A 25,794-nucleotide genomic window follows, 5' to 3' on the forward strand; every position below is an offset into this window, starting at 1 on the left:
GGACTTTTTTCCGCCCTTCAAAAATCCGACTACCTCTGTCATCACTCCAACTCTCTCGCCCAAAACATGCCTTTTCCCCTCTATTTCTGTCACCTTTGTTCAGTTACTGGGTGCAGTCATGGTACCCGTGAGAAAGCGCTGACCCAAGCACTTAGCTGTCGGCTTCAAAGTTTTAATTGACGGTAGTTTTGAGTGCAATTATCTTCGCTGCACCCTGGAACGTGCCTTAAGCTTGGTGACAGGACTCGAATTTGTGTCACCAACTTTTATTAGACTTGCCGTGACGCCTGCCGAAATATCTACCGCAGTGGTTGCCTCATGTGCACAAATGTTGCATAAAACAATTCATTATTTAATGCTAATTCGTCATATGGGTGCAGTACAGTATAGAAAACCAATTTTCAAAAATGCCTGCCTCAGTCCCACATTCATGGCCAAAAACTTTATATCAGGCCCCACTGGCGGAATTGATCACGAGCCGCAACTGTATGCATTCAGGTCTGATAATATTGTACTTGGTCTTGATTCACGCTCGGGGACTGGGTGTTTGTGTTTGTCCCAGCACTCTTCTCTTGATATTTACGCAACACTACCAATACGCAATAGTGATTACATCCCATCACGTAGGCTTGGCGTCGGGAAGAGCATCAGATCATAAAACAGAGTCAAATCCACCTGGGAGAGATATCTCGCACCCACTGGTGTGGGAAAAGCGGTAGAATATAACAGATCCATGTCATGGTTACAACTGAGAGAATACACAATTACTGTTGGCCACGCGTCGCGCATGCTCCTTAGCAGGATAACGACGAAGTGATGTGACTGCACGTATGGAACGTGGTCGGGAATTTGAGTACGTGAAATTAAATTGTTTAAATTCCTTTGCGTTATATTCAATACCTTAGGCACTTAAATGTACACTGAGACATAACACAAAAATGGAATGAGAGATAACTTATCCTATTACAGGGTACACCTGCAGACAGAGCGACAACTCAAACAGCTTGGAACCGGCTTGTAACCTCCTCAGCCACTAAAAACAGATATTGTCGTACTTCACTCCTCTGAGACACACGTCAGGTTCCATATGTTCCCAGATGACATCTAAGGGGTTCGGATACAGTTTCCTGCCGACCACGCAAGGGGCCATGAACGCCCATTCCTCCTCTGCAGATAGTTGTTATCCGGGTGTTGTGAGAAACTGCGAGAAGGACACACCAGTAATGTTCTCAGCATTCACCTCACAGTTTGGGAACTGTTCTTCTCTTACACATCCGCCTTATGGAGACCTCGTTTGTGAACAAGGTACAACCGTAGATGGAGCATAGTCTCTCTCAACAGGCTGCAGTGTCCTGCCATAGGATGTTCGTCGGCAAGTTCTGTTACACCTCCAGTCGGAGCAGATGTCATCCCTCCTCTGGGCCCATCGTGTAGGGCACTTGACACATGTTGTGAGGTGATGGCTCTAATATTTCTGTACTTACCTACGAGTAAACACTTTGAATGACAGTAATGCGCCTCGGGATCCGAGCTATGAACAAAGTGGATATCTGCCAACACTTGAGAATAATTTGTATTCCTGCGTGATGTTACAAACTACAGGGATGTATCCACTCTGAATGTTCAAAAGCGGAAACAACTCATTTATATATATCACACGAGGCTTCTGTGGATCACCTCACATTTATAACGAACAGTATGCTTCGAAAGACAGAGCCGATGCAGTCAGTCGTGTCGCGTTAACAGGAACCCACACTCGTCAGCTACATCGATGCTTCGGAACAGCAAAGCTTTGAAACAGTGACGCAGCTTTGCTTATCCCCTCGCCTCACACAGCGTGAGACTGCCCTGAAGATAAGCCGATGTTCGTTAATAGACTCTTCATATTCCGAATCGTGAGTCAAATTATTAAAAGAACAATGTACTCTACAATGTAGGGCCTTTCATATGGAAAAAGGATTTATTGTTCTCAAACCAGGGTCATATAATAACAGAAAGTCGCTTCCGTTTGTCAAGTGCAAAAGTTTCTAAAATTACGTTTTAAAACTTCAATTTGAAGTAAATTTTTAAACTGGAATAGGTCAAGTCTGTTACTGTATATATAATACCGATCTTGGGCTCTTCTGAGATTTAATTAATCATTTTATAATTAATTATTGAAGTTAATCCACTCACTTAGACTAATAGATACCGCATGATTTTGCAACTGGATTAGGTAAGTTATACATAAAATACATATTTTGAAATGTTCTTAAATTTCGTTAATCATTTTATAATTATTCAAATTAGTTACTGTTTTAGTGTGCATTTAACGGCAACTCAACTCATGAGTCAAATGTTACCCAATTGCAACAGTCAAGTTTTAGGGAGGAAGGAGGTCTGAGATTGCTCTTGGTAAACTGTCAGAGTGTAGTAAATAAACAATTAAAATTCGGTACATTGATGGAATCTTATGAGACTGATGTGGTGATAGGAGTAGAATCATGGTTGAGAGAAGGGGTGGGTAATAGAGAAGTATTTCCAGAAGGGTACACAGTCTATCGTAGAGACCGAGGAGATAAAAAGGGAGGGGGGGTGTGTTTATTCTGGTGAAGGAAACTTATTGTTCACATGAATGGTTTGCCGATGAAAGGGATGAAATATTAGGGATAAAATTATTTTGTCATAATATGAAGGAGCTGGGAATTACAGGAACATACAGGCCTGGAAGAGAGGAAAGAGACATGGAAATATTTGAGAAAATAATAGATTATACTCATAAAAACAATAATAATGATATGGTAATAATTGGGGGAGATCTAAACTTGCCTGAAGTTGAATGGAATGGAGCTGCAAGTGAAGCCCATGAACAGAAACTGGCAAATAAGTTAATTTGGGAGGGAGGATTTACACAAGTAGTACAAGAACCGACTCGTCTCAATAACTTACTAGATGTATTCTTGGTTAAACCATGGGAAATTGTTGATAAAACTGAGGTAATTGAAGGAATAGGTGACCATAAGGCTGTAATAATGGATGTAGGACTGGTACCAAAAAGGCTTAATAAGAGGGTCACACAAGACAAGAAATTATACAGAAAAACTAAAGTTGATGAATTTGGGACTTACCTTAAATCACAATTCAGTTGTTGGATAAGTGAAGGGAGTAATGTGGATACACTTTGGGCTAAATTTAAAGGAATCATTTGGGAAGGAGAGAAGAGATTTGTACCTGTTAAGAAGGGTAAAATGACCTCAGACCCTGTTTATTATACAAGGGAAATAAGAAAATTAAAAAGAAAATGTAGAATAGTAAACAGGAAAATCAAAGAAGGTAGGGAGAATAGAGAAACTAGAAAACAGCTAATGAGGGAACTGAATAGAGTGAAAAAGGAAGCAAAAGAGAATTATATGAATGGCATTCTTCAAGAGGGTAATGACCACAAAGGGAAATGAAAAAAGCTGTATTCATATATTAGGAATCAAAAAGGAAAAGGAATCCAAATTCCTACAATGGTGGGAGAAGGGGGTGAACACTATTTAACAGATACTGAGAAAGCAAACCTCTTCAATAGGGAATTCAGAGATTCAGTAGAAGATTGTCAGGACTTGGAAACCATAACAGAAGATAGAGAGGGAGAGACACATAGGGAAACAAGAAGCTTCTCATTCACAAATGAAGATATTTTCAGAGAAATCCAACTGCTTCAGCAAGGCAAAGCAGCAGGAAGTGATCAAATTACTGGGGGGGTATTAAAGACGATGGGGTGGTATATAGTGCCTTATTTAAAATTTCTCTTTGACTATGTCATAAATAATAGTGTAATACCAAAGGAATGGAAGGAATCTATAATAATACCAATTTATAAAGGAAAGGGTGATAAAAGGAAACCAGAGAACTACAGACCAATCAGCCTGACCAGTATAGTTTGTAAAATACTGGAGAGTTTAATATCAAAGTACATCAGAGGGATATGTGATGATAAAAATTGGTTCATGAGGAGCCAGTATGGATTTAGAAAGAAATTTTCTTGTGAGGCACAACTGGTGGGATTTCAGCAGGACATATCAGATCAGTTGGATTCAGGAGGCCAGTTAGATTGCATAGCCATAGATCTTTCCAAAGCCTATGATAGAGTGGAACATGGAATATTATTAAAGAAATTGGAGGGAATAGGACTGGACGTAAGGGTTATAAGTTGGATAAGAACATTTCTAAATTCAAGGGTTCAGAAAGTCAAAGTAGGAAATTATATATCACAGGAAGAGAAAGTTTGGAAGGGAATTGCACAGGGTAGTATAATCGGTCCGTTACTTTTCTTAATATACACAAATGATTTAGGGAACAATATAACATCGAAAATAAGATTGTATGCAGATGACATAATTGTTTATAGGGAAATAAATAACATTGAGGATTGCTCAGAATTACAAAGGGACATTGAGAGTATCCAAGAATGGGTTGAAGAAAATAATATGAAGGTTAATGGAGGCAAATCAACTGTTACAACATTTACAAACAGGAGCTTTAACACTAAATTTGAATATACTTTGGATGAGGTAGTTATCCCTAAAGATGGCAAGTGCAAATACTTAGGTGTGAGATTTGAAAGTAATTTGCACTGGAAGGGTCATGTTGATGACATTGTTGGGAAAGCTTACAGATCGTTACATGTCATAATGAGGCTACTTAAAGGATGCAACAAAGAATTAAAAGAAAAAAGTTACTTAAGTATGGTTCGTCCATTATTGGAATATGCAAACAGTGTTTGGGATCCTCACCAAGAATACCTAATAAAAGAACTAGATGGTGTGCAGAGGAAAGCAGCAAGGTTTGTAACAGGGGATTTCAGGAGAAAGAGTAGTGTATCAGAAATGTTAAAGGAACTTGGTTGGGAACCTTTAAATAAGAGAAGGGAGAAAACTAGACTTATAGGATTATATAGAGCCTATACAGGAGAAGAAGCATGGAGAGATATCCGTGAGAGGCTTCAGTTGGAAAATAATTATATTGGTAGAACTGACCACAAGTACAAAATTACAAGGAATTTTAGCAGAAGCGATTGGGGTAAATTTTCATTCATTGGGAAGGGCGTGAAGGAGTGGAACAGTTTACCAGGGGTAGTGTTTGATCCTTTTCCAAAATCTGTACAGATATTCAAGAAGAGAATAAAAAACAACAGAGAAAATAAATGAAATATTAGAGGGCATTCGACCAGTGCAGGATATTGTAAATAAAAAATGTGTGTGATTAAATAAATTCCATCCCCTGGTCTATGGAGTTTGGACAGCCAAAGTAGGGGACTGCCTGTAGGGGTGAAGTACAGTGGGGACTTCGAGGGCCCTGGGACCGCTACGGTAGCTGTGAAGGCCCTTCAGGAACTCTGAAAAGTGGTAGCAAAAGGGGCTCTTGTTAAGACGCAGCAGGTCGTTATGCTACTTATGTTCCAAAATGGGTAAAATATAAATATGTAAATAAATTCAATGTTAATTTTAATCTTATACCAGTTGTATATTATTATTAGAAGTAATTTCTCATACTGTATATGAGTTGACTATGTTTGTAAGATATTATAAGTAGAATTTTGTAAACAATAAAAATTTATTAAGGATGGTGTATGTGTTTAATAAAACAAATTATTAGCGTAAATTGTATAATATTGTATTCTAGGAAAATTTTCTTTGTCTCTTGTTAATTTAAAATTTAGTGCTTGACAATAATGTATTTTAGTGAACCATTTGCCACCGAGGTAGACACCTCATTTGCAAATAAAGAGATTTTGATTTGATTTGAATTTAATTCCTTTTAATACCAATGTAAGCGCTTAGGGAAGAAGGAAACGCTGTTTATTACCGGTACTATATACTGGTACTATTATATTGTGCATCATACATTTATCATACTGTACGTTGTACATTTGCTCATTAAATATTTCACGAACCTCATATTTTATCTGTATCAGGACGTCGAACATTTAAGTCAGTTAATTGAAAGCGTGGTTCAAGTTCCGTCACGCCATCGCGAAGCACTGTTTCTCTTGCATTCCGAGACGGAAGTGTGTCGTGTGTCGACACACTGCTTCCAAAAATGCACTGCACCGTGTGGATGTTTCGAAACATTCAGCAGTGACAGTTAGGCCTTGTCTATTATTAAAACAGTATTTAAGCCACACGAGGCGGAATAATTCAGGCTTATCACATGCTACGTTGGACAGGATTTTTGCCTTGGCGTTGATGCATTGATACTTGCAAAGAGTGTCATTAGATACTCAAGTGTATCAATGTGTTCCAGTAAATTTCCCAATCACTTCACCTGCAACTTTAAAGATGCTCCTTTATTCCTCACGTGAAAAGCATGTGCCTGGGTGTTTGATGGATTTGGTTTGAAGTTATTATTCTCTAAAGGTATAAACCACTTCAGTAGCTTATAATTTCGAATGACATGACCTAAGTACTCTACTTTATGATATTGTACATGAATACTGTAGCCCCACATCTCGAAGGATGGTGTTCAGACCTCATACAGGACATACAAAACACCGAAGTAAACAGGGGTGGAGAACATGAAGTCATTGTGACAGAGGATTTAAATCATTCTCTTGAAAGCAGTTCTTGGAACCTAGATTCGACAGGACTGCTCAAGCTGTGATCAAGTACGCAGGTGAGAGACCTAAAGCACTGGACTTGCTTCAGTGATGTGCCAGCTACGTCAAGTTCATAGGTTGAATTACATGTTTTATTACGACCATTAAATAGTCTTTTTCGTGTTTAAACGCAGAACTGTGTTTGACCACACAGTTCGCTAATATATGTGGACCTTCAGCACTTATTGCAAACAGAAAAGTATCATATGCATATGACAGATTATTTATTACGATTCCAGTAAATTTCCCAATCACTTCACCTGTGACTTTAAAGATGCTTCTTTATTCCTCACATGAAAAGCATGTTCCTGGGTGTTTGATGGATTTGGTTTGAAATTATTATTCTCTAAACGTATAAACCACGTCACTAGCTCATAATTTCGAATGACATGACCAAAGTACTCTAGGTTATGATAATGTACATGAATACTGTAGCCCCACAGATATCCTGTTTCCCTTGCAATGCTTCAGAAAAAACACCCTTTCACAGCAATTATTGAAGAGGAGTGGAGTTATAGCACAGCCTTGCCTCATCTCTCGCTTTATTTCAAAAGCACAGATGTTGGTGTTATCAACGTTAACAGATGCGGACAGATTCTAATATAGGTTGGCAACGGTTCGTTTGTCCTTTCCATCAAGACCAATACCATATAGTATAGTCAGTTTACCATGTTAACCAAAAAGTCTCTAGACAACCGGGAATAAAACAACACCAAGATGAGTTAGTCTCTTCTGCAAGGAAACAACCTGCCTTTCATGAACAATGATAACTTGATCATGACCATTGGTTTCTAGTTTAATGTGGAATCCGAACCAAAGGCTGTTTTCTTCATCTCATAACTCACATATTCCGTGGCCGCAACTCCAACCGCAGCCAGCTCAGCGACAATGATTGTAGACTATCATGTCCCCTGATCTTTATCGTCAGATTAGGTCAGCAATACCCTTATGATAGAAACATCGGTCCTGGTCGGAATGGGCCTGTACTTTGTGTCGAACTTGGATGTCATCATCCAAGGCACCATTTGGATGGTCCACTGACAGAACACTAGAGAGGGAGATGTGGAGCGATAGGCAAGAGACCAAGAGAATTTAGAGTTTTGGTAAACGTGTTGTAAAGAAGACATTTTAAGATGTCCTTGTGACGCGGGTGGTCACTTCAGCACAGCCCGCTCCTTAGGCTCGAGAGCTTCCTGAGCTCTTTGAGATTGTCGTTTAGTCTTTCACGGCCGGTATCTTCGCTGTATGCCATGGTCGAATTGCGTTAGTAGCTGCCAATGTTTCGCCCGAAACTGAGCGAGGCATTCTCAGGAATCCACTCTGTATGAAGGTCTGTAGCGTACTGAAGGTGTGGCATCCAGTAAATGGAAGAGCAAGCCGAAGTGCAAGAAATTTCTCTGAAAGGAAACTTTAAACACTTTGTTGGTGTAGCTCTGACGATGTAGCAGAATGAAACTGCCATGAAAGTGCGAATCTGGCAACGCTTGTGGTCGTCGAGTGGAATGGACGTGCTCCTACAAGCTGTGGCTCAGCTAACCTCGCCCGTCCGTTATATATAACAGAGGAAGGACTGTTCAGAACCCGGACATGTGTAGATATTTCAAACTGCACTCAACGTATAACAGCCACACCCAGAAATCTCTTGAGCTGTATAGTGATTACTTTTCCCATGACTGAACTACAACGTGTGTAACAATCAGCCAAGTTTACTCCAACAATTCGACGTAAAAAGATTTAAAAGTCCAAAAATTCATCCTCTGACCAGAATTCAAATCTTGATTGTGAATAATGAATGGATGAAACGAATGTAAGATAATCAGCGGATCGAAATCACAATATTCAAAATTTAAAAAATCCAAAATCAATCCTCAGACTAGAATTAACAAGCACGACGATGAACAACGATTATGAACATAAAACAATCAGCGGAACCGATACGCAATGGCCCACCTTCCCTGATGCCAACTTATAACAATGGTATGCACTAACCAAGGGGCTGCCTACAAAGCACAGCCCTGAATCAGTGATTCTGTTTGTCTAAAGAGGTAAAATCCAGGTCAACGGCCCCTCATAAATGTACGCATCGATAGTAAAGCAGAACCATGTTAATTCTCAATAGCGGTACTAATTACAAGTAACGTAGACTCACGGTGTTTTATAAACATAAGGGCGCAACCCAAAGGCAACGCAAACCAATGGCTTCCCCAGATACGGGTACGAATCTCAGGGACGCGTACTAACCCGTGGTGTTCCTCACATTATGGGTACTCATCACAGGTACCAGTATCATCCCGCGGTGTTCCTCGCATAAGGGTACAAATCTCAGGGACGCGTACTAACGCGTGGTGTTCCTCACATTATGGGTACTCATCACAGGTACCAGTATCATCCCGCGGTGTTCCTCGCATAAGGGTACAAATCTCAGGGACCGGTAGAATCCCGTGGTGTTTCTCACATAGTGAGTACTAATCACAGTAACCTGTACTATCGAGTAGATGTTCATCACATAGCGGGTACTAATCACAGTAACCCATACTATTCTGCGGTGTTCCTCGCATAAGGGTACAAATCTCAGGGACCGGTAGAATCCCGTGGTGTTTCTCACATAGTGAGTACTAATCACAGTAACCTGTACTATAGAGTAGATGTTCATCACATAGCGGGTACTAATCACAGTAACCCATACTATTCTGCGGTGTTCCTCGCATAAGGGTACAAATCTCAGGGACCGGTAGAATCCCGTGGTGTTTCTCACATAGTGAGTACTAATCACAGTAACCTGTACTATAGAGTAGATGTTCATCACATAGCGGGTACTAATCACAGTAACCCATACTATTCCGCGGTGTTCCTCACATTGTCAGTACTATCCACAGTAACCCGTACTATCCCGTGGTGTCCCTCGCATTGTGGGTAATAATCTGTCCCAGAGGGGACACGTTTTAAGCCTTTCCCTTCAACATTTTAGACCTGGGCAATTCGCCATTGAAATGTGTATCACTTTGGGATCTTATTCGTACTCTGTTGTAATTTTTTTTGGTGCAACTTAGGTCGCTAATTGTAACTGCCATCGTTTATATGCGATGTGTTTCCTTTTTTCTTCCCTGATTTTACGTCTTTTGTTTACTGGTCTGATCTCAGGCCGGGTAGAGAGCGAGTCTGCTCTGTTGGTGTACCTCGCCTTGTCGGGAACCATGCTGTTTGCAAGCTTAGTGCTGTCGCTCTTGACAAGAGCATTTGCCTGGGTAACATGTAATGAAGTGCCTTATTCTTTTAATTTACTATTATCTTCTTCAAAGGAGTGGACGTGTATTATTTAACTTGTTTTCAGCTCTTCAAGAAGGTAAGTAAGCTGCTTTTCTATCTGACGTCATGCATTAGCTGGGCTTCAAACACCAAATGTAAGTTATGTTACTCAAATATATTTTATTTAATTTTCCACTGGAGCTGGACTGAACCGTCTCGAAACCCAAACTTAATTCGTGGACATTACTAGGTTATACGATCCCCAATTCTAGTAATCCTTCATTTGGAGCCTCTTGGCATAAAGAAACTTTCGGCTTACTGACTGCTCGGTTGAAACCGCATCTGTGTGGGAGTTACACCTTTCGGCTAAGTGTTTATCGGACTAAAAGACTTTTCTGTTTCAACGGTGTTAAATAAGTCTGGAGTTATGAAAATTTTATTTTAAAAAAAATATGTAATGCTATCATTTATATCGTATGAGATTGCAAGATTATCTCTGTGGATCCGAATCTGTTTTTGCTTAAATTTTTTTGACCTTATTTTCTCTTGGTGTTAATTTTCCTTATTGCTGGGGTAACGCTCTATCTTGTTTACGTTCTTACGGTTATTGTCGCCCATAAGAACTATTGCTCGAGATAATTGAAAAATGTTTGATTATTATGGCCCTTGAATATTAATTGGTGATGTGCGCGTATTTATGTTGAGAGCTGTGGGCTATTTATTCTTCTTCCTAAGTGATCTGTGATTTAATTACGGGAGCTTTTCCTGGTGGATTGAGCTGCCTGGCGTTTAATGCCAGTGGAATACTGTGTAGAAGGGATACTGACTGGAGGGTGATTGGGGATTTAAATGAGACTATGGAGTGGGTATGTGGGAAACTGGGAGTGAAATTTCTAGATCCTAATGGGTGGGTAGGAGATAGGGATCTGCGCTCAGATGGCCTTCATTTAAACCGCAGTGGTACATATAAGTTAGGAAATTTGTTTGGAAGGGTAATAGGGAGGTACATTCAGGGAAACGGGATGGCCTAGGGAGCGGTGATAAGGGAACAGGGAACTGGAAATCAAGTAGGGATGACGTAAAATTGTTAGTGTTGAACTGTAGAAGTATTGTAAGGAAAGGAATAGAATTAAGTAATTTAATAGATATATATTTACCAGATATTGTAATAGGAGTTGAATCATGGCTAAGAAATTATATAATGGATGCAGAAATTTTCTCACGGCACTGGAGTGTGTATCGTAGTGATATGATAGGAAGGGATGGGAAGGGGAGTGTTCATTTTGGTGAAAGAATAATCTGTAAGCTACGAAAAAGTTAAAGATGAGACACATGAAATTCTAGGTGTAAGACTCATTTCCAAAGATAATAGGCAACTTGATATATTTGGAGTGTACAGATCGGGAAAAGGTAGCACTGACGCGGATTCGGAATTATTTGATAGGATAGTCAGCTATGTGGGAAACGACATGGAAAGAAATGTGATTGTAGCGGGAGATCTGAATTTGCCAGATGTCAATTGGGAAGGAAATGCGAACGACAGGAAGCATGACCAACAAATGACAAATAAGTTAATATGGGAAGGACAGCTGATTCAGAAAGTGATGGAACCAACCAGAGGGAAAGATATCCTGGATGTCGTGCTGATAAAACCAGATGAGCTCTATAGGGAAACTAAAGTAATAGATGGTATTAGTGATCATGAAGCTGTTTTTGTGGTATTTAAAAATAAATGTGATAGAAAGGAAGGTCTTAAAAGTAGGACTGTTAGGCAGTACCATATGGCTGAGAAAGCAGGCATGAGGCAGCTTCTAAAAAGTAACTATGATCGGTGGAAAACGGTAAATAAAAATGTAAACAGACTCTGGGATGGGTTTAAAGAAATTGTTGAGGAATGCGAAAACAGGTTTGTCCCATTAAGGGTGGTAAGGAATGGTAAAGACCCACCTTATTATAATAGAGAAATAAAGAGACTAAGAAGGAGGTGCAGACTGGAAAGAAATAGAGTTAGAAATGGCTGTGGAATTGAGGAGAAATTGAAGGAACTTACTAGAAAATTGAATCTAGCAAAGAAGGCAGCTAAGGATAACATGATGGCAAGCATAATTGGCAGTCATACGAATTTCAGTGAAAAATGGAAGGGCATGTATAGGTATTTTAAGGCAGAAACAGGTTCCAAGAAGGACATTCCAGGAATAATTAATGAACAAGGGGAGTGTGTATGTGAGGATCATCAAAAGGCAGAAGTATTCAGGCAGCAGTATGTAAAGATTGTTGGTTACAAGGATAATGTCAAGATAGAGGAGGAGACTAAGGCCAAAGAAGTAATAAAATTTACATATGATAACAATGACATTTACAATAAGATACAAAAGTTGAAAACTAGAAAAGCGGCTGGAATTGATCAGATTTCTGGGGATATACTAAAGACAATGGGTTCGGATATAGTACCATATCTGAAGTACTTATTTGATTATTGTTTGGTCGGAGGAGCTATACCAGATGAATGGAGAGTTGGTATAGTAGCCCTGTGTATAAAGGAAAGGGGGATAGACATAAAGCTGAAAATTACAGGCCACTAAGTTTGACATGCATTGTATGTAAGCTTTGGGAAGGCATTCCTTCTGATTATATTAGACATGTTTGTGAAATAAATAACTGGTTCGATGGAAGGCAATTCGGTTTTAGGAAAGGTTATTCCACTGAAGTTCAACTTGTAGGATTCTAGCAAGATATAGCAGATATCTTGGATTCTGAAGGTCAAATGGACTGTATCGCGATGGACCTGTCTAAAGCATTTGATAGGGTGGATCATGGGAGACTACTGGCAAAAGTGAGTGCAATTGGACTAGACAAAAGAGTGACTGAATGGGTTGCTATATTTCTAGAAAATAGATCTCAGAGAATTAGAGTAGGTGAAGCTTTATCTGACCCTGTAATAATTAAGAGGGGAATTCCTCAAGGCAGTATTATCGGACCTTTATGTTTTCTTATACATATATAAATGATATGAGTAAAGGAGTGGAATCGGAGATAAGGCTTTTTGCGGATGATGTTATTCTCTATAGAGTGATAAATAAGTTACAAGATTGTGAGCAACTGCAACGTGACCTCGAAAACGTTGTGAGATGGACAGCAGGCAATGGTATGTTGATAAACGGGGTTAAAAGTCAGGTTGTGAGTTTCACAAATATGAAAAGTCCTCTCAGTTTTAATTACTGCATTGATGGGGTGAAAGTTCCTTTGGGGATCATTGTAAGTATCTAGGTGTTAATATAAGGAAAGATCTTCATTGGGGTAATCACATAAATGGGATTGTAAATAAAGGGTACAGATCTCTGCTCATGGTTATGAGGGTGTTTAGGGGTTGTAGTAAGGATGTAAAGTAGAGTGCAAGTCTCTGGTAAGACCCCAACTAGAGTATGGTTCCAGTGTATGGGACCCTCACCAGGATTACCTGATTCAAGAACTGGAAAAAATCCAAAGAAAAGTAGCTCGATTTGTTCTGGGTGATTTCCGACAAAAGAGTAGCGTTACAAAAATGTTGCAAGAAGAGCTGCTCGACTAAGTGGTATGTTCCGAGCTGTCAGCGGAGAGATGGCGTGGAATGACATTAGTAGACGAATAAGTTTGAATGGCGTTTATAAAAGTAGGAAAGATCACAATATGAAGATACAGTTGGAATTCAAGAGGACAAACTGGGGCAAATATTCATTTATAGGAAGGGGAGTTAGGGATTGGAATAACTTAGCAAGGGAGATGTTCAATAAATTTCCAAATTCTTTGAAATCATTTAGGAGAAGGCTAGGAAAGCAACAGATAGGGAATCTGCCACCTGGGCGACTGCCCTAAATGCAGATCAGTATTGATTGATTGATTGATGCCCATTTGATTTAATGTGTGCTCACTCTGTTATGATTTGAGCTGCTCGCCCTGTGAACTAACGTTTGAACTCTGATTTGGTGGGCGCGTTATCCGCCTGGGTGATATCTTCTCCTATTTTGAAGTGTGGTGGATTTTTAGAGGTCATTTTTGTGCCCTGTTTCGTGGCTATTTGGTTTGAAGTGTGCCTTCCGATTTGGGTATGCCTTCCGGGCGTGTTAATTCTGTTTTCCACTTGTATCCGTTGTGAACCCGTTTAAGAGAAGTATCTCGCGGTCTCACCTTACCTTCACCTGATGTACAAATAATTCCTGGAGAAAGAGTTTTTTTATTTATTAATTTTCATGTAAATCCTTGTAAGTGCAAGGTACCTTCTTGAGCACTTCTGACGATCAGTAATAGATGTGACCATGGACATTCTTGACTTTTAACTACCTTGTACTTGATTTTCTTTCAAGTTTACCTTTAATTCATTTTGAAATCTAAAGGCGTCCCTCTACTGCAGGTACCTATTGATTTTTCAAATCTAATCTATTTGGTTAAAACAATTTATTGTTACATTAATTCAGTTCAAAGTTTATTTTATTAATCTATTGACCCTTAGGCAATTAATTCGATAGTGTTTTAGAGTTAGTCAATGTAGGTTTGTTCTTTTATCATGTGTTAATGTTTTTAAATCACAGCAATTAAATAATCTATTTTTAAAAGAAATTAAGCAGTGTTTTTCTTTCATTCTTCTATTATTTACCACCGCGAAAACCGCTAGGTTACGATCCGACTTGCCTCTGTTTTGCGGTCCCGTTGCTGCATTTTGGTGAGTATTGACGATTCCTGTTTAAATATTTTTCCTGGTTGTGCTATTTCATGGCCTTGTTTACTTGTACCAGTGAGTGCCGGTACGAGCTGGTAAAAACCACATTCACCCGTACTATGCAGTGGTGTTCCTCTCATTGTGGGTATTAATCACTGTCACTCGTACTACCCAGTGGTGTTCCTCACATAATGGGTACTAATCAAGGGACCAGTACTTTCCCGAGGTGTTGCTCACATAGTGGGAACTAATGACAGGCAAACCCCAGACCCGTGAAGTTCCCGGGAACGCAAACCCATGGTATTCCTCACATGGTGGTACTAATCACAGGGACCTGTACTATCCAGTGGTGTTACTCAATAATGGGTACTAGTCGCAGTCACCCGTACTATCCAGTGGTGTTCCTCACATAATGGGTACTAATCGAGTGACCCGTACTATCCCGTGGTGTTCCTCACATAGTGGTACTAATCACAGAGACCCGTATTATCGCCTGGTATTCCTCACAAATATTAATCAAGGGATCCGTCCTATCTCGTAGTGTTGCTCGCATGGTGGGTACTAATCAAAGAGACCCGTACTGTCGCGTGGTGTTCCTCACATAGTGGGAACTAATGACAGGCAAACCCCAGACTCGCGAAGTTCCTCAGAACGAAAACTCATGGTGATCCTCACATGGTGGTACTAATCACAGGGACCTGGTGTTCCTCACAGTGGGGACTAATCGCAGGTAAAACCCAGAACCGTGGGGTTCCTTGGAACTCGGTCCCATGTTGCTCCTCACATACTGGTAATAATCACATGGAGCCGTACTATCCAGTGGTGTTCCTCAGAGAAGGGTAATAATCAAAGGGGCGCGTACTATCCCCTGTTGCTCCTAACTTAGTGGGTACTAATCACAGGGACCCGTACTATCCCGTGGTGTTCCATAGAACAAAAAACCATGGTGTACCTCACATAGTTGCACAAATCTCAGGGATCCGTACTCTACCGTGGAGTTTCTGACATAGTGTGTACTAACGACTGATAATCCCCAGAATTCTTATGTTCCTCGGAACGCAAAACCATGTTGTTCCTCACATAGTGGTATTAATCACAGGGGCACATGCTATACCGTGGTGCTCATCACAGAAGGGTACTAATCAAAGGGGCGTGTACTATCCCGTGGTGTTCATCACATCGTGGTACTGACAGGTAAACCCCGACCCATGGTGTTGCTCGAAACGCAAACCCATGGTGTCCGTCACATAGTTATACATGTCTCAGGGACCCCTGCTATACTGTGGTTTTCCTCACATAGTGGTACTAATCATAGGGACCCGTAATATCCAGTAGTGTTCCTCGAAACGACAATCCATGGTGTTCGTCACATAGCTGTACAAATCTCAAGGACTCGTACTATCCCGTGGTGTTCCTCACATATGGGTACTAATGACAGGTAAAACGTAGACCAGTAAATTTCCTCGGAACGCAAACCCGTGGTGTTCCTCACATAGTGGTACAAATCACAGGGACCCGTACTATCCTGTGGTGTTTCTCACATCGATCTACAACTCGCAGTGACCCGTACTATACCGTGGTGTTCCTCATATCGTTGTACACGTCTCAGGCACCCGTACTATACTGTAGTGTTCCTCACATAGTGGTACCTATCACAGGGAGCCGTACAATCCCGTGGTGTTCCTCACATAGTGTTACAAATCTCAGCGACGTGTACTATCCCGTTGTGTTCCTCGGAAGGCGGACCCATGGTGTTCCTCACGTAGTTGTAGAAATTTCAGGGACCCGTATTATCCCGTGGTGTTCCTCGGAACGGAGACCCATGATGTTCACAGACGATGCTGAAACACACGAGCGAGATTAGCCAACCTAATGCGGGCAAAGGGATAGCCTCCGTCATTATTGTGCGAACTATACACTGGCACATTAAACAAATAGTCATCCCCCAACAGACCAATGGTATTCGTCTCTTTGTGGTACTAATCACAAGGATGATGGATCAAAACACAGGTAATTCGGTTCAAAATTCAGCATGCCTTGGTGTCTTCTCCCACCCGCAGGTGTTTGTGTGTTTGGTCCACGAGAGCTATTTTATTTCGCTCATGTCGGCCGGAAAACCAGGTGGGACACCCTACACGTCACCTGGGACGGAGCTCGTGGGAGTCACAGCTCTCCCCCTGCTACGACACCCTAGCAGGTTCCCTCATTCTCGTCCTGCCTCGACCCCCCATCTTCTTTGAAACCTTGTGCGATTGTACGGTATTAGGTATTTAAAATTTAGACCTGACTTGTAATGAACTTAACTATCGCTTGTTCATTCTCATTGTTGCTTCTTTTGAATTGTGTTACTCATTCAGTTAAATTTATATCACTTGTTAACGATTTGGCATAAGAGTTTCCACGTCTATGCATCTGTATTAACTATATAACGTTTTAAAACCTAACACGTACCATACATTCTCAATATTTGTCCCAGTATCCATCGAATTATATTTGTTATACATTGTACCCGCTGGTCGGTTGTGTACACACACGCATATCTATTCTAGTGAAAGGTTGTTGTTATGATTATTGAAATGATCTTTTCATTTAGTTGTATACCTTATCACCATCCTGTATGCCCCGGTTCCCTCTAGGCTGTATTCCACTGCGCACAAAAGTGTTTAATTATTATTAATATTATCAGCAATGTTAAACCTGTACTCTGTCACTGAGCAATAGCTCCTGTATAACATACGGTCATCACATGGTGCCAGAATACCAATATAACCTAGTAACAAATGATAACGTACTAACAGTTTATAAGAACATGAAAAGGAACAACAACTACGAAATGTAACATGGTAGCAGGGATTCACTAAATCAAAACTCATTTCTTTGCTTCGCTGTAATTTCCATCGTACTTAACCTCACATTACCTTACGAAATATTTTAAATCAATCACTTTTCCGACGACTCGTCAATTGTTTGACATTAATAACACTCAACCCCGGCAATTACCTCAAGGTCAATCGTTACCTAACCTCATATTAATCGAACATAATTTCCCTCATGAGTTAAATACTCCCTCCACCTATGACAACGATCGCTAATCTAATTTGCTCTTTCTGATCGCCAGTCATTCGTTCCTATTCTGCGTCTTTTTCCCTCTTTCATATTTTCGACTGTTAAGAGTAAGCTCAACCTTGATAAACTAACACATTTCCTTATACATTTTCCACAGTTACTTACATTCTATCTATTTGCGCCTCCTTATTTTGTGCTTGTTACCTTTGACTCGAGGTTCTGTGTTTTTTGACTGGGCAGTGATTGCCGGTTTAGGTTAGGTTCTCGTATATTAAGAGTGATAATAGTAGTATAATACAGGGATTCTGCGGCCACCACCTCCTCCGGCTCCCAGAAGCCACCTCCACCACCACCACCACCACAGGCTCCCAGATGCCTCCTCCTCCACCGCCACCACCACCACAGGCTCCCAGATGCCTCCTCCACCACCACCACCACCACCACAGGCTCCTAGAGGCCACCTCCACCACCACCACAGCCAGAGGCCTCCCACATCCCACCTCCACCACCACCACAGACAGAGGCCTCCCAGATGTTTCCTCCACCATCACCACAGCCATAGGCCTCCCAGAGGTCTCCTCCACCACCCGCGGGAAATTTGAATTTGTAAACAAAGCCACGTACTTCTTGACAGCTGTCATCGACAAAAACGCATCGCTAACCTCAGTACTGCCATCTTGACGGGCCTAAACCTCAGTAGTGCCAACTTAACCTAACTAGCGCGAGATAAACAAAGCCACGTGCTTTTTGACAGACAACGCATCGCTAACCTCAGTACTGCCATCTTGACGGGCCTAAACCTCAGTAGTACCAACTTAACCTAACTAGCGTGTGGTAAACAAAGCCACGTGCTTTTTGACAGCCACGTGCTTTTTTGACAGCTGTCATCCGCCATCTTTAAACCACAGAGCACTGTGCTGCAGTCTTTATCGTAGTAGATGTAAATTCGTCACCTGTCATCGGCAGTGCTGCCATCTTGGCGGGCCTAAACCTTAGTGCTACCAACTTAACCTCACTAGCGTGAGATAAACAAATACACGTGCAGCTGTCATCCGCCATCTTTAATCCATAGAGCACAGTGCTGCCCTCTTTAGCTACTTACCTTTGAAATGTAGTACGTCACAGCTGTCATCCGCCATCTTGCATCCAAAACCTCAGTGCTGCACTCTTTAGCTAGATACCTTTGAAATGTAGTGGTGGCGATTTGAAAAATTCTTTATGCTCTTGTTTGGAAACAAAGCCACGTGCAGCTGTCATCCGCCATCTTTAATCCAGAGAGCACCGTGCTACCCTCTTTAGCTACTTACCTTTGAAATGTGGTACGTCACAGCTGTCATCCGTCATCTTGCATCGCAAACCTCAGTGCTGCACTCTTTAGCTAGATACCTTTGAAATGTAGTGGTGGCAAATTCCACGTGCTCTTGTTTGGAAACAAAGCCACGTGCAGCTGTCATCCGCCATCTTTAATCCAGAGAGCACCGTGCTGCCCTCTTTAGCTACTTACCTTTGAAATGTGGTACGTCACAGCTGTCATCCGCCATCTTGCATCGCAAACCTCAGTGCTGCACTCTTTAGCTAGATACCTTTGAAATGTAGTGGCGGCAATTTGAAAAATTCTTTATGCTCCTGTTTGGAAACAAACCTATGCGCATTTTTGTCAGCTATCATCCGCCATCTTTAATCTAGAGAGCACCGTGCTGCCATCTATGTGGTGGTGGTAAATGCTACACGCTCTTGTTTGGAAAAAAACCATGTCCTTTTCTGACAGCTGTCAACCGCCAGAGAGCACCGTGCTGCCCTCTTTATGCCGGTGGCAAATTCCACGTGCTTTACAAACTCACGTGCTTTTTGACAGCTGTCATCCGCCATCTTTAATCAAGAGAGCACTGTGCTGCTATCATGCGGGTAATTTCGTTAGCCGCCATCCACCATCTTTAATCTACAGAGCGCCGTGCTGCTCTCTGTAGTAGCGGGCAATTTGAAAAGTTCTGTTACTAGTCATCCGTCATCTTTAAACAACAAAGCATCATACTGCTATCTTTAGCTACATACATTTAACATGTGGTGGCGGATAATATGAAAAAAACTTCCGTTAGCTATCATCCACTATCTTTATTCAACAGAGCATCGTGCTTTTATCTCTAGCTACATACATTTAACATGTGGTGACGGCAATTTGAAATTCTATCTAGATGCCATCTTTAATCAACAGAGCACCGTGCTGTTATCCCTTTGAATTGTGGTGGCGGATAATTTGAAATTCCGTTAGCTATCATCATTAAACATTAGTGCATTCGCTAACCTAACCTCCCATCTACTATCTTGAAGGAGACTATACGACACCTCCTCTACCTCCTCCTCCTCCTCCACCCGTACCAACCCCGCCTCCTCATCCTCCTCCTCTGTCAAGGCATAACTTTATCGAGCACGCATCGCGAAGGCAAGAGTGTGCAGCGATATGCATGTTTAGACTTGCGGATTAAGAAAGAAAACAAGACTTGAATCGAACACTGCACTCGATGTCGTTAACTTCAACATGTGATTAAAACATTGTCTGGTGTGTTCAGAACACTACATAAGTGATCAAGACTAGAATCGAACGCTGTACTTAATACAACATGTTAGGGGATACCTTTGTTCTAAGAAGATCAGATTGAAACATAACAAGACTAGAATTGAACACTGCACTCGATGTCCTTAACCTTAACATGTGATCAGAACATTGATTGATGTGTTCAGATCACTAAACAAGTAGAACCGAACACTGTACAACATGTTAGGGGATACCTTTGTTCTAAGAAAATTAGATTGCAAAATAACAAGACTAGAATCGAACACTACACTCGATGTCGTTAACCTTAACATGTGATCAGAACATTGATCGATGTGTTCAGATCACTAAACAAGTAGAACCGAACACTGTACAACATGTCAGGGGATACCTTTGTTCTAAGAAAATTAGATTGAAACATAACAAGACTAGAACCGAACACTGTACTCGATACAACATGTTAGGGGTACCTTTGTTCTAAGAAGATCAGATTGAAACATAACAAGACTAGAATTGAACACTGCACTCGATGTCGTTAACCTTAACATGTGATCAGAACATTGATTGATGTGTTCAGATCACTAAACAAGTAGAACCGAACACTGTACAACACGTTAGGGGATACCTTTGTTCTAAGAAAATTAGATTGAAACATAACAAGACTAGAATCGAACACTGCACTCGATGTCGTTAACCTTAACCTGTGATCCGATACAACATGTTAGGGGATAACTTTGTTCTAAGAAAATTAGATTGAAACATAGCAAGACTAGAATCGAACACTGTAAGAACATTGTTTGATGTGTTCAGAGCAAAAGTACAACTTCAATGATTTACCTAGTGTAAAAATCAAAAACACACACTGTGCACATATCGCATAGCTATCTCGCCTATCACTTGCCTAGTATGAAAATCAAAAACACACTGTGCACATATCGCATAGCTAACTCGGCAACATTTCAAATGATTTGCTTAGTACAAAAATAAAAAATCTATACCGCGTAGCTAACTCGTTCATCGCACTGCTAATACGCTTAGTAATTGCAAATACACTGATATATGTCATACGAAAATCAAGCAAGCAGACTGCGTAGCCAACTCGCTCGGTCACTCGCTTAGTAATTGCAACACAACTAGAACACTGATACACGTTACTCTTTTTTTCCTCGAAACACACACACACACACACACACACACACACACGGATAAGAATGTTGCGAGATACTACATACTTACATGTTTTTTATTAAAAAAATAGGGGGATGAAAGATCATAAATTATATGTACACATGTTGTCTCCTCCAAGTTGTAAGACGAAATAGACGCAGTACTGCGAGTTTCCGCTATAGCTGGCGAACGGAAGTAGCATGATATCTCAGCAAAAAAAAATACGCGTGAGCTTGCATACACGCAAGTCAGACACAATGATGGATACCGCGATTCAAATCCTGGCAACTTATGCCGACAGGAAGGGCATCCGGCGAGCATCTAGCTGTAAATCCCCGATTCTCATGTTAGAAAGGGCAACTTGTTGTAAAACATTCTTAATCCCAGTTCTTTGACGTCAGGAAGGGCAACCGGTCGAAAACAATAGTGTATGATGTAAGAGGCTAGATACTGCCAGTTTTGCGTCAGGAAGGGCAACTAGTCTTAAAACAAATTCTTCTGATTTAAAATCTTAGTTTTGCGTCAGGAAGGGCATCCGGCTGTAAAACAATAGTTCATGATACAGCGATTTAAAATCTTAGTTCCTGCACTAAGAAGAGCATCTAGCTGTAAATCCCCGATTCTCGTGTTAGAAAGGGCAAGTAGTTGTAAAACAGATTCTTTATCCGAGTTCTTTGACCTCAGGAAGGGCAACCGGTCGAAAACAAGTGTATGATATAAGAGGCTAGATACTGCCAGTTTTGCGTCAGGAAGGGCAACTAGTCTAAAAACAAATTCTTGCGATTTAAAATCTTAGTTTTGCGTCAGGAAGGGCATCCGGCTGTAAAACAATAGTTCGTGATACAGCGATTTAAAATCTAAGAAGTGCATCTAGCTGTAAATCCCCGATTCTCGTGTTAGAAAGGGCAAGTAGTTGTAAAACAGATTCTTAATCCGAGTTCTTTGACGTCAGGAAGGGCAACCGGTCGTAAACAATAGTGTATGATGTAAGAGGCTAGATACTGCCAGTTTTGCGTCAGGAAGGGCAACTAGTCTTAAAACAAATTCTTGCGATTTAAAATCTTAGTTTTGCGTCAGGAAGGGCATCCGGCTGTAAAACAATAGTTCGTGATACAGCGATTTAAAATCTAAGAAGAGCATCTAGCAGTAAATCCCCGATTCTCGTGTTAGAAAGGGTAACTAGTTGTAAAACAAATTCTTAATCCTAGTTGTTTGACGTCAGGAAGGGCAACCGGTCGAAAACAATAGTGTATGATGTAAGAGGTTGGATACTGCTAGTTTTGCGTCAGGAAGGGCAACTAGTCTTAAAACAAATTCTTGCGATTTAAAAATCTTAGTTTTGCGTCAGGAAGGGCATCCGGCTGTAAAACAATAGTTCGTGATACAGAGATTTAAAATCTAAGAAGTGCATCTAGCTGTAAATCCCCGATTCTCGTGTTAGAAAGGGTAACTAGTTGTAAAACAGATTCTTAATCCCAGTTCTTTGACGTCAGGAAGGGCAGCCGGTCGAAAACAATAGTGTATGATGTAAGAGGCTAGATACTGCCAGTTTTGCGTCAGGAAGGGCAACTAGTCTTAAAGCAAATTCTTGCGATTTAAAATCTTAGTTTTGCGTCAGGAAGGGCATCCGGCTGTAAAGCAATAGTTCGTGATACGATTTAAAATCTAAGAAGTGCATCTAGCTGTAAAACCCCGATTCTCGCGTTAAAAAGAGCATCTAGTTGTAAAACAGATTCTTAATCCTAGTTCTTTGACGTCAGGATGGGCAACCGGTCGAAAACAATAGTGTATGATGTAAGAGGCTAGATATTGCCAGTTTTGCGTCAGGAAGGGCAACTAGTCTTAAAACAAATTCTTGCGATTTAAAATCTTAGTTTTGCGCCAGGAAGGGCATCCGGCTGTAAAACAATAGTTCGTGATTCAGCGATTTAATATCTAAGAAGTGCATCTAGCTGTAAAAACCCGATTCTCGTGTTAGAAAGGGTAACTATTTGTAAAACAGATTCTTAATCCTAGTTCTTTGACGTCAGGAAGGGCAACCTGTCGAAAACAATAGTGTATGATGTAAGAGGCTAGATACTGCCAGTTTTGCGTCAGGAAGGGCAACTAGTCTTAAAACAAATTCTTGCGATTTAAAATCTGTAAAACATATTTTTATTCCCAAGAGAATCGAACCCGAGACTACCGGGTGAGAGGCAAGCACACTAAACCAAACTGTAAGCTATGGGTTACATTTTTTTTGTTCTACAGTCTTTGAACTTGTATCGGCGCAGTCATTCAGAGCGAGGTACGGAATGTATGTGTTGGCTGAAATTGTACACGCATCTTCCGGCTGCACTAACCTTGAACGAAGACACTGTGTGCTGATAAGCCACTTGTAACTCACGGAACGTCTTCTTAACCGTGAAGCATTTAGCTGGTGTAAGTTCCTAACATAAAATATGATGATTGTACGGAGAGGTTAAAACACAGTGCCAGCATATAGCCTACCCCTATCGAAAGAGCCTGCACGGCGCCGGCATGTAGGCTACTCCTGTTGAAAGAGCCTGTACAAGGTTGCACACCCCGCCTCTTAGATCATACACCATAGTTTTACAACCGGTTACCCTTCCTGACTAGGATTCTAAATCGCAGTATACGCGATAAATTTGTTGTAGCGGGTTTTATAACTAGATATCCCAGTGCCGGCACATAGCCTACTCCTACCGAAGAAGCCTGCACACAGCTTAACGCCTCCATCCGACAAATGAATCACCCTCAAACACTCCAGTACTCGCAATCATTCTCGCTACTTCGGGAGATAGAGGGTTCGAACTCCTACTGTTGGAAGCCGCAAAAAATAGCAAATGTTAGGCGAGGGACCTGCGCGATCGTCATAACATGATCTAGCTGGATGCCCTTCCTGACGGCATAAGTAGCCAGGATTTGAATCGCGGTATCCATCATTGTGTCTGACTTGCGTGTATGCAAGCTCACGCGTATTTTTTGCTGAGATATCATGCTACTTCCGTTCGCCAGCTATAGCGGAAACTCACAGTACTGCGTCTATTTCGTCTTACAACTTGGAGGAGACAACATGTGTACATATAATTTATGATCCTTCATCCCCCTATTTTTTTAAAAAAACATGGAAGTATGTAGTATCTCGCAACATTTTTATCCGTGTGTGTGTGTGTGTTTCGAAAAAAAAAGAGTAACGTGTATCAGTGTTCTAGTCGTGTTGCAATTACTAAGCGAGAGACCGAGCGATTTGGCTATGCAGTGTGCTTTCTTGATTTTCGTATGACATATATCAGTGTATTTGCAATTACTAAGCGTCTTAGCAGTGCGATGAACGAGTTAGCTACGCGGTATAGATTTTTTTATTTTCGTACTAAGCAAATCATTTGAAGTGTTGCCGAGTTAGCTATGCGATATGTGCACAGTGTGTTTTTGATTTTCATACTAGGCAAGTGATAGGCGAGATAGCTATGCGATATGTGCACAGTGTGTGTTTTTTATTTTTACACTAGGTAAATCATTGAAGTTGTACTTTTGCTCTGAACACATCAAACAATGTTCTTACAGTGTTCGATTCTAGTCTTGCTATGTTTCAATCTAATTTTCTTAGAACAAAGTTATCCCCTAACATGTTGTATCGGATCACATGTGAAAGTTAACGACATCGAGTGCAGTGTTCGATTCTAGTCTTGTTCTGTTTCAATCTAATTTTCTTAGAACAAAGGTATCCCCTAACATGATGTAGTGTTCGGTTCTACTTGTTTAGTGATCTGAACACATCAATCAATGTTCTGATCACATGTTAAGGTTAACGACATCGAGTGCAGTGTTCAATTCTAGTCTTGTTATGTTTCAATCTGATCTTCTTAGAACAAAGGTATCCCCTAACATGTTGTATCGAGTACAGTGTTCGGTTCTAGTCTTGTTATGTTTCAATCTAATTTTCTTAGAACAAAGGTATCCCCTGACATGTTGTACAGTGTTCGGTTCTACTTGTTTAGTGATCAGAACACATCGATCAATGTTCTGATCACATGTTAAGGTTAACGACATCGAGTGTAGTGTTCGATTCTAGTCTTGTTATTTTGCAATCTAATTTTCTTAGAACAAAGGTATCCCCTAACATGTTGTACAGTGTTCGGTTCTACTTGTTTAGTGATCTGAACACATCAATCAATGTTCTGATCACATGTTAAGGTTTACGACATCGAGTGCAGTGTTCAATTCTAGCCTTGTTATGTTTCAATCTGATCTTCTTAGAACAAAGGTATCCCCTAACATGTTGTATTAAGTACAGCGTTCGATTCTAGTCTTGATCACTTATGTAGTGTTCTGAACACACCAGACAATGTTTTAATCACATGTTGAAGTTAACGACATCGAGTGCAGTGTTCGATTCAAGTCTTGTTATGTTTCTTTCGTAATCCGCAAGTCTAAACATGCATATCG

The sequence above is a fragment of the Anabrus simplex genome, chromosome X (assembly GCF_040414725.1).
Source record: "Anabrus simplex isolate iqAnaSimp1 chromosome X, ASM4041472v1, whole genome shotgun sequence".
NCBI lineage: Eukaryota > Metazoa > Arthropoda > Insecta > Orthoptera > Tettigoniidae > Anabrus > Anabrus simplex.